The 9,636-nt window shown below is 36.3% G+C and overlaps 1 long non-coding RNA gene across 1 annotated transcript; it reads right to left on the bottom strand.

Moving 5' to 3' along the window:
* Window positions 1-5,727: 5,727 nt before the first annotated feature.
* Window positions 5,728-6,742, bottom strand: LOC136339116 (uncharacterized). Its single transcript, XR_010732082.1, has 4 exons — window positions 6,644-6,742; window positions 6,483-6,551; window positions 6,302-6,426; window positions 5,728-6,246 (listed from the first exon to the last, which is right to left on the bottom strand). It is a non-coding gene; the product is annotated as an uncharacterized lncRNA (long non-coding RNA).
* Between the last annotated feature and the right edge of the window lie 2,894 nt (window positions 6,743-9,636).

The raw sequence follows: 9,636 nt of genomic DNA, 5'->3' as shown, positions 1-9,636 counted from the left end.
TTTGAAAAGAGTGATACAACACTCCCGATTTGGGCATACGAAATACAACATGACTGTTCAACCTATTACACAGGTCCGCACATATACAGGGTGTCCCGTAAATAATGGTACACTCGAGTATCGACTGTTAGAGGGTAAGAAAATAGAGCGAGCAAAACTTCTGTTGCGTTTGACAGGAGATGCGAGTGACAAATAACTTAGAAATCTAAAAAAAAACTTCTAGTGGGGTAAAGTCATGTCAATCTGGCATGACTAGGTAAGTGATGTATAAAGACAGATTGTGAGATCTCTCATGTTAAAGACAGCTAGCTCAGTCTTTGTCCGATTTAAAAGTTGTCCATTGTTTAAGGCATAATCCTGAACCCCACACACCAATGCGCCTACAGTTCCTTCGATAGAACTGAAATCACGACTAAAACAGACCACCGCCAAGTCATCAGCGTACAAACAGGTGTACAAATTAATCGAACTATCTGAGAAATGTCGTTGATAAAAATATAAAAATGGAAATGTGGCAGCAAGCTACCCTGTAGAGTGCCGATATCAGCATCCTGCGATTTAGAGGAAAAAATTGAACTGTGTACCTTAAAAGCGCTTTTTGAGTCCTATATGATGGAAAAATTTTCACAATGAAAGGTGTTACGACTAATGCTATAGACACTCAATTTACCCGACAAGAGCCCTTGATGAAGCAGATTAAAGACTTTTTTAGGTCAAAAAGTAAATATAACAATGTTCGATCAGGTAGCTTCCAAAGTTATTCACCTCACAACTACGTTACACAAGTAAGGAAGATGATGCGTCTATATGTTACGCAATAGTTCCAACTTTCAAGTGGCTGGCTGTTATTTCGCAGTTTTCTCGGATCATTAATGATCGACTTCGTACACTTTAAACGAATGCATTAATAGTCAGTCGCCAGAAAAGTCATTATGAACGGTTTACCAATAAAAAAAAATTCAAATAAATTCCAATCTATTATTGTGTGTTAAAGAGAATTTTCAAAATCTCAAGCACCGCAGACATAGTGCGTTGATTAATCCATTTGCTAGTCACCATCAAACGGCTCACTAACGACAGATAATAGATGAATTTATTCACGACATGTCTCTATTATTTCAACGCTTACTCGAGGTTTTTTGTTAATGATCACCCTTTATATGAACTACGGTTAAGTTTTAGACCGACGCCTTCATTAACGGGGGCTGCAAAGTCTTGAAGGAGTTGCAGAACTTTACTGGTTGTTATGTGCCTTTCTCTCGCTGAAAAAAGAGGGTGCGAACGTGAGAAAGGAGGTGTAGTAGATTATATTATGAAAATTTCGTAAATGAAAGGTATTTCCTGAATTCACTTTGGTTCCCTTCACCATGAGCTCACTCCCAAATTTCCTAAAATAACAAAAAAAAAGGTTAAAATCCCAACGCGTCCCATCATACGCCATTCCCAGTCAAAACTCAAATCTGATTTGCATCAAATTCCTCAATTTTCAGCACCCCAACAGTTAGCAGGACACATGTAGTGACGTCACAGGCCCGGACCGTTCCCATGGTAACCATCTAGGGATGCAGTAATCCATCTTGTTCCTTCCTATTTGCGTTCTCTCTTTCCCGTAATTTATTTGCAACGGCGTTCTTTGTTTGACACAACAAAAGTTACAAGATTCTATTTCTCTTTATTCTCCCCGGCATGTCTCATTATTTATCATTTCGATGATGGTCAGAGGTTATATTCCATTATAAATGGTCCTAAATATTAGATAATGGTATAATAATTCATTGTTCGCCTTAAAAGTAGGTGTGGTCGATTATATTTTGTGAGGTGTTTCAAGTGAGGATCGGGTAATAGTAAGTGTCGCTTTTGTGGATAATTACCGAAAGAGAGTTTTAAACAATTAGCTTGGAAAAGTACACAAAGTTAATCTCTTCAACGGTGTTTACGATACGGGCTTAAGCCTGCGAAATCGGGGTGGTCCTCTTTTCTTTTGTTTCCGAGATATAGGGTCGCACTTTGCCCGTTTTTAAGATCCTTAAAGGCCTCCTCTAGCGTTTTCGAGTCACTTGATGTAAATTGAATTAAATCGATCGATGATTTAACTTGAGCAGTTGGAAGCATCCTTTTGTACATGTTTTTCTGGACACCATATAACGCGTGTCGGTCGATTTGAGTCAAAAACATCATCATTGAGACTCCCTCAAATTGAAATCTAAACGGTTCTATAAACGATCCACATCAGTCTAACGCATTGAAAAGTAACAGTTCGAAAATTAAAGTTTTCGTGATTACCTCAGATACCTTATCGAAAAGTGAGAATTTCAAACAAAAAAATGTTTACCGATAATTAATGCGAGAGATATTTTCGCTTACGATTTAAAATTCTTACGAGAACTTTAGCTCAAGTGATTTTTTATTTGATTACAGTAGAAAATTTGTTAATTAGAAAATTTTGAAGATTATTTTACCGTTTGGTATAGACGGGATTCCATAATGCAGCGGAGATAAAGGTCTGTGCAATGGATAATATTGTAGCGAAATTGTCCGTCTGAACTAAAAGTTGCAAATAAAAAATATTTCTTCATTTTTCTATAAAAACAGATACTGGGCGGTTCCCGTCCGAAAAGAGCAGTCTCAGCTGAAATATTTATTTGAAACCACTATGGATTTAACTTAATTCTAGCTGGAAAATGCCTCTGAGTCGTTGCTATAGCAACGTGGTATTTTCTTTTTGGTCTTTTCGATTCCGTATTTTCACTGCGTCTGCGAAAAGACCACGTTACCTAGGACGGTTGCCGTAGAAAATCGCGCATTAAGGCTTGTTACCCCCTTTTTTGAATCCACAACTTTTTGCCAAATGAAATAAAAAATGCATTCATAATGTTCCTATTTTTCGTCCTTTTTCAAATTTTGACCGCTGAAATCTCGAAAAATTGCGTTCACTAAAGGAAGCCTATCCGGAATCACTTCGATTCCTGTTTCACTATTTTCAAATTTATAGGTTTAATTCACAAATCAGTCTATTAGACCAAAGAAACACTTCAGCTTTTTTTTAACGGAGAGTGGAGATGCCCACTTCAAAAATTTAAAAATTTATTCAAAATTTTAAAATGGCGTGGGGCATCTACTTGTCACTTTTCAAAGTTTTGGCTTCGATATCTCGGGAACTCGTGAACATGACAGGCACGAGAACACCAAATGGCGTTTAAAAGTTCAGTGTAGCACCAATATCATCCGTAGATTAGACAGAAAAGCAGTATGTCAATAATAAAGGAATTTCCGGGAAGCTGGTATTGAGAATCCGACATGGGATCATTTTTAGTTTTCGAAATACGAAGTCACATGGCTTCTAGGTTCAATATACGATTTTCGTATATTAAATATATATATGATCTTCAAAGCAAAAAATTTATTGTAGTTTTGTGTTTTAGTGAAAGAAAGCTCAATTCCAATTGGGACAGAAAAAGGTTGCCAGGTTAGCTTAAGAAAATAACCAAATTATGATTCAAAGCAATAAAATATGATCCCATAATTCCAGAAGTCACATGATTCTTGGTCCGAACTTAAAGCTGGGTTGTTAAAAGGTTTTTTGATACAGGAATAACATGGGTCAAGAAAAACACAAACTACTGTAATGGTAACACATGGAGGATTCATAATTTTACTTGTTCTTCTTCTGCATTACGATCTTCTCTCGTGGTCACCGACGTCCAACCCGCTTAGTGTATATTTACTTAAGACAGACTACAGAAGATTAAGTGATCACTATTCCCTATGTTTGTTTGTTATTCATGTTATTTCCCAATATTTGATATTCCTTTTGTTTGTTATTGAATGTTTTTCACGAAATCGGAGTCGGTTCTAATAGATTTTCTTTCTATATGAGCTCGATTCGACAACTTGAGGCCGTAGAGACAAATTATGACACGTGTTTGCTAAGAAGAGCTCTGTTATTGAGGAAAAGTGAAACGCAGATAGTCTAAGGACCATACTTCTACATACTTTATTTATTTTTATTACGCATGAACTATAATCGACGTTTTATGCACGCTGGAACGTGCATCAATCTTTATGTGGTATGTATGTTTATTAGGGGAATAATATTATACACATTTTTATTTCGGTATATCTCATCACTTTAAGAAATTCATAACATTTTTTGATACCTAAAAGGGTCAATTGTAATACCGCTGCACTTGTAATTAAAAATATTTTACAAGAATCGTGTATAAGAGCCTTTAAAGCTTTTGCGTCTCAAAAAATTTTTTTTGTAATATGTCACGTCTGCTTTAAGGGCCCTCTCTTCCGTTTATAGGTATCACTAATAATAACTTTAGGATTCTCACATGGTGGAAAAACGACGGGTGATATTTCAAGTTACCAACTCTTTATGTGAATCTGTTTTATCAAAATGGAAAATATTATTTTTCCGGTTACCTCCAACAAATCCGGAGAGTTTATTAGTCGAATTCTACTGTTAGGATCAAACTTTAACAGCAGCTTTTCTTGTTTCTTTTTTGATTTCTGTCTGAGTTGAATTGTTGGGGGTACCTCCTTCTATAGAATTCAATTTAATCTCGTTAATTTTGAACAATTTTATGTCCCAGTAGCTTTAAAAGAAAACCTGTGAAGTGTCTAACATTTGAGATTTAAAAAAATCATATAAACTTGCAAAAAAATGTTTATATATTTGATTATTTCGTGGTTCATATATCATTTAGATAAAAGATTACGCCTCCTTCGCATGCAGGATAGGTTTTGGGTGCATTCATGGTGCTGCAGCGCTTTATTGTAGCGATTGCGTTGGAAGGCTATATAATACATTAATTTAAAAGGTTAATTCAGATTTCTATATTTTTACATTCAAAGTCTAGAACTATCCGAATTGCAGTATGCAAGTAGATATAATTACAACACTTAATTTTTCTTAATAGTAAAAGTAAATGGAATGTATTTTCCTAATAATACTAACTAGTCTGAAATTATAGATATATGTAAATAAGATGGTTTTGTTGCAGTATTTTCCAAACACAGTAAGAAATAAAAATCGTTTTTCATGCCAGGAAGGTGAATCAGGTGCATATACGTAGGGGTACCACAGGGTAACCTTTTTATGGCTGCTTCATGGGTGTATTCTTGAGGGCTATATGGCCTGTGTTATGCATATTGATTAATTTGCAGTCTAAACTGAGGTTCAATTTCCTCAATTTTTCCATCTATTATTGACAAAATTTCCTTGTAGAAAATTATTTGCACTTAAGTGCGTTTTGAAATATGATTATTGTTCCGAGACTTTTGAAACATGCCGCATATGGTTAAAGCCTATGGCATCGCTCAATGGAAAACAAGTCAAGCAACATCGTGGACCATTGATATTAACACCAAAAGGGAATTATGGTGAAGCATTATTTTCAATCGTCATTTTAAAACATGCCCTGTTTTACCAGTATAACTCAGTGCAGATGACCCTGTTATTGGCAGCTATGCAAACTTGATGCTGCAAATTCACTGTAATTTACAGGAAAAATTCCTAGTAAACCGGGTAATTCTTAAATGTGGGTTAGCTGCGCTTTTTTTATCATAATCAGCAAACCCTCGGCTTATCTCCCTCGTTTAAGCTCTTCTAATTTCCCGCCTGCCCCGCCTGCGCGCGCAGTCTCATAAAATCGATTGGAGCGTATCAGTAGGGGCAAATAATGCAAACCCGCCCCAGCCCGAAATCAAACCATTTTTTTATCGGCATTAAATTGCCGTCTGTTTTCTTTTTAAGTTGGTGTTGTGGTGGTTTAATATGACCTTGAAGACATCGAGGAAATTCGAAAGAGGAATGTTGAAAAACGCAGAAGGAAATTTTAATTAGCTTATGCTGCATAATAATTGCTCAGAGAGCGCTATAAGCGGTAGATAATTACAAATTTTCAAATATTGGAAAAAAGTGAAAAAATGAGTAAAAATTGAGCACAGAAACAAAATTTGCGCGGCCAATGGCAGCGGTGCGTCGCCCGACGAGTGGTTGCTCGGGGGGATGAGGGGTGACTCTTCGCGCATGGGGTGGAGTAGGTAGCGACGGACGTCCCGACGGCAGAGCGTGAGTAGACAGACTGGCGTCTACAAGTCTGCCAGTGTAAGTGTGCTACATAGGGCTGTTTGGTAAGTCATTACTGCAATTTGGTTGGTGATTGTGGCCTTCAACGCCCTGTGTGTTTATTACCGGATTTATTGCACGTCAATTTAATTTCCGGCTTAAGTCCAAGGCTGCAGATAATTGGATCAATTTAACGCCACACATTACACTCGAAACAGCCCTTACACATCAAGAAAACAGCCTGCGGAATTGCCTCATATGAATTTTGGACTTTAATACATTCCAAAAAAGTGAATCAGTGCCTCGCTGAACAACTGTGATTACGTGCCCACCTGGAGTAATGGTAAGTCCTATGATAAGTTATGATAATGTGAGGGCAGGTGTTGTGTTTGTATCCAACACTAACCTCACTTTGACATAGTGTGAACTCACTTCGTGGTTCATCCAATTCGAACGGGAATCCATATCCAAAGGCCTTAACAATAAGCAGAGAAACTTTTGTTATAGTTAATTAATACCAGCTTTTGAGAAATATACTGTTCATTTACGGCCTTCAGCCTTACTTGCGTAAAATAAGAATGTAGGAACTCAGAAGGGTCGAAACACGATTTCCGATTTGTTACAAAATGAATATTTTTAATTAATGAAATAACCACGATGACACAACCGAATTGAACACCAGCTGTATGTCTCACTTATCTCATATTACCCTGTTCCTGATATCGACCGATAAAACTGAGATATTTTTAATACAATTGCAAGGGTTGCTCTTTGAATAAGTCGACACATTCATAATAAACGTATGCCGAAAAATGAAAAATTCAGGTAGGAGGTGTGCTAAAAGTTGTAGTTCTAAGCATGAGTGAAATAGCTGGGATTAGCCAATAATGGGGTCTGGGGTTCGAACCGGAGGACATCAAAATTACATATGCAAGGTGATTCATTAACAATGGGAAATCCGATAGCTCGACATACTACACGTCATCAGCGACATGGTGGTGACCATTGGCGCAAACGTGCCTCATCCGAAAGTTTATCGCATGGGAAATATATAGGGTGTTAGAAGTTTAAATTTTAATTTCTGTTTTCAATATTATTCTGCAAATATCTAAATTAGAAACTCAAAATTCGTGAACTTATGTTGTTTAAGCGGCGAATAAGATCCATCTTGTTCAAGCTTAATATTTGTTATGGCAAAAATAAAACAAAAATGCGTAATTATTGGGAAAAATGAATGCTCGTTCAGATTTTCAGTAAAATGTATTGGACACGCAAAGCAAAAAATTGTTATCTAGGAATATCAGTGAAATTAATCATAAGTAGTGTCCTTTACGGTCAACGCAGAAATGGTAACAGGTATCTTATTTGTCGCCTAAAAAAATATAAATTCACAAACTTTCATGCTTATAGCTTGGACATTGTTATGATAACAGCACAAAAGTGAATTAAAATTTTAGCTTGCAACACCCAGGATTTTGTAAACTACGAACTGTGAGAAAAAGCAAATTTGCTCCAATGGTCGTCATTTAACACGTAGTACATACAGCTTTTTGATTTTTCATTGTTAAGAATTTCGCCCTCTATTTCGTGCCACTATCGATATAATTGACTTAATAGGTAATTTTAATGACATTTCCAGCAAACATTCTACTCCCTATTTCGAGAATGTGGCTACACGGATATATAATATTTATTCAGAACTAACCTTTCTAATATTATACACAATTAGACATATCCAATAAATAATAAATATTCTTTGGTCGTGACCATACAACCAATTCGTGGTAGAAGCAGATCAAGCAGTTCACCGCTAAAAAAACAGCTACTATGCTGGACCCATACGCGGATCCCAATTCACCATTTGATGTCGGATTACTCATTTCCAAATTCGTAACCCCGTCAAAATTAATGTCACGTTTCTAACTTTGATACTGCTGGTTCAAGCCTACCAATGGTTCACTGTTGATTACGGATCATGATCTATCAATGGTATTGTTACGACTGGCGGGCGGCCGCTACAGGCAGAGGCGAATAAGTTTATCGTGGCGCGCTCAATCGAGTGATATGTTGCTTTCTTTTATGTATGTTGAATATTTTAGTTGTTTGTTTATGTTAATATTTGCATGTTTGTAAGAAAATTGTGGAATTTTCTAGTCGTAGAATCTTTAGCTATATAAGGAGATCGTTGTTTAGAGTGAGAGAGTCTAAGACCAGTACACCTATAAGAACGAAGCGATTGTATTAAGTGACATTAAAGTGTTCATTAGTGGAATAGTGAATTATTAGTGAACTATTAGTTGGCGAATTGTAATTGTGTTGATATGTTCAGTCAATAAATAATGTTTGACATGAATGCGAGTATACTGATATCATTCGAACCCCGAAATCTCAACTATATTGATTACTGCTAAAGGCTCTACATAATTTACCAACTCTCAGCTAGTTGAAATTGCAAATCCTCGTCATTCGAAACCGATAAAAATGCCCCCAGTCACTCTAGTATAATGTCGCAACTAGAAATTATGGACAATAAAAGAGCAGAATGCGCCAGTTAAGTACTTATTTACTACCACTAAAAGGACAGAGCATTAGAATGTGAACTATTTCGAACTATGTTGTGGGATGAAGGCTGCGAATAAAGACCACAAATCGACAAGTTTTTAAAATTGAATACACACAAAAATTAGCGAAATCGAACATTCTTCTTTTAAAATATTTTAACATTGCGAATTGTACGAAGAATATAATGGGCGATCATAAAAAAAAACTTACAGGCGAACTGTAAACGTAATGCGTTGATTGAGCAATTGACTCTTCATAAATCAGATGTCTGACATTAACAGTGAGTAATAGATTAATTCATCTAAGAGATGCCTTTGATATTTCAAACCCCCACTTGAGGGTTTTCTAATGATCACTCTTTAGTTTAGACGTGGAACTGCGAAAATAGATGCAATTTTTATGATTATGTAGATTATAAAGGATCCTTCTGTTAATGACGATTTTAAATTATAAATAAAACCTCCCTCTTCGGAAAACCCATAGAAAAAAATAAAAATAATAGAAATGACTTTATCCTTCTAAAATAGGTTCATTCTACTTTGTCGTCATTGGAAATACATTTTAATAATATCAATTCAAAAATATCGCGAGTCTCGGCGGCTCTTTTGACACGTGTCGTAAGCAGACTTGAGGGGTGAGATATGGAAGCGGGGGTTAAATTATTGAATAGGACAATTGGGGTGACCGGGCCTGAGGTCTGGGGCGCCCCCGACAAAAGGGATTCGTCGGGTCAGTGGCGTGGTATATTTTAAATCAACTAACAATTGGTGAGAAAAAACTTCGTGTTGTTGTCGATAACGCCTAATGTACCGGCGATACTATCTACATGGAATGGTAGTTTCATTTCGAAAGAATCTGAAGGCATATAAGTTTTTCAAGTTGAATCGCCCTGATGAAAAAATGACTTTGTCGCATCAAAGAGAAGTATAAAAATTTTAGCTATATTGCTGAATACTGAGATAGCGTGAATACCGTAAATTTTGCTGTTTTCATGCACT

The sequence above is a fragment of the Euwallacea fornicatus genome, chromosome 5 (assembly GCF_040115645.1).
Source record: "Euwallacea fornicatus isolate EFF26 chromosome 5, ASM4011564v1, whole genome shotgun sequence".
Classification (NCBI taxonomy): Eukaryota; Metazoa; Arthropoda; class Insecta; order Coleoptera; family Curculionidae; genus Euwallacea; species Euwallacea fornicatus.
The sequence above is the reverse complement of the archived record's forward strand: the minus strand, read 5'-3'. Positions and strand labels throughout refer to the sequence as shown.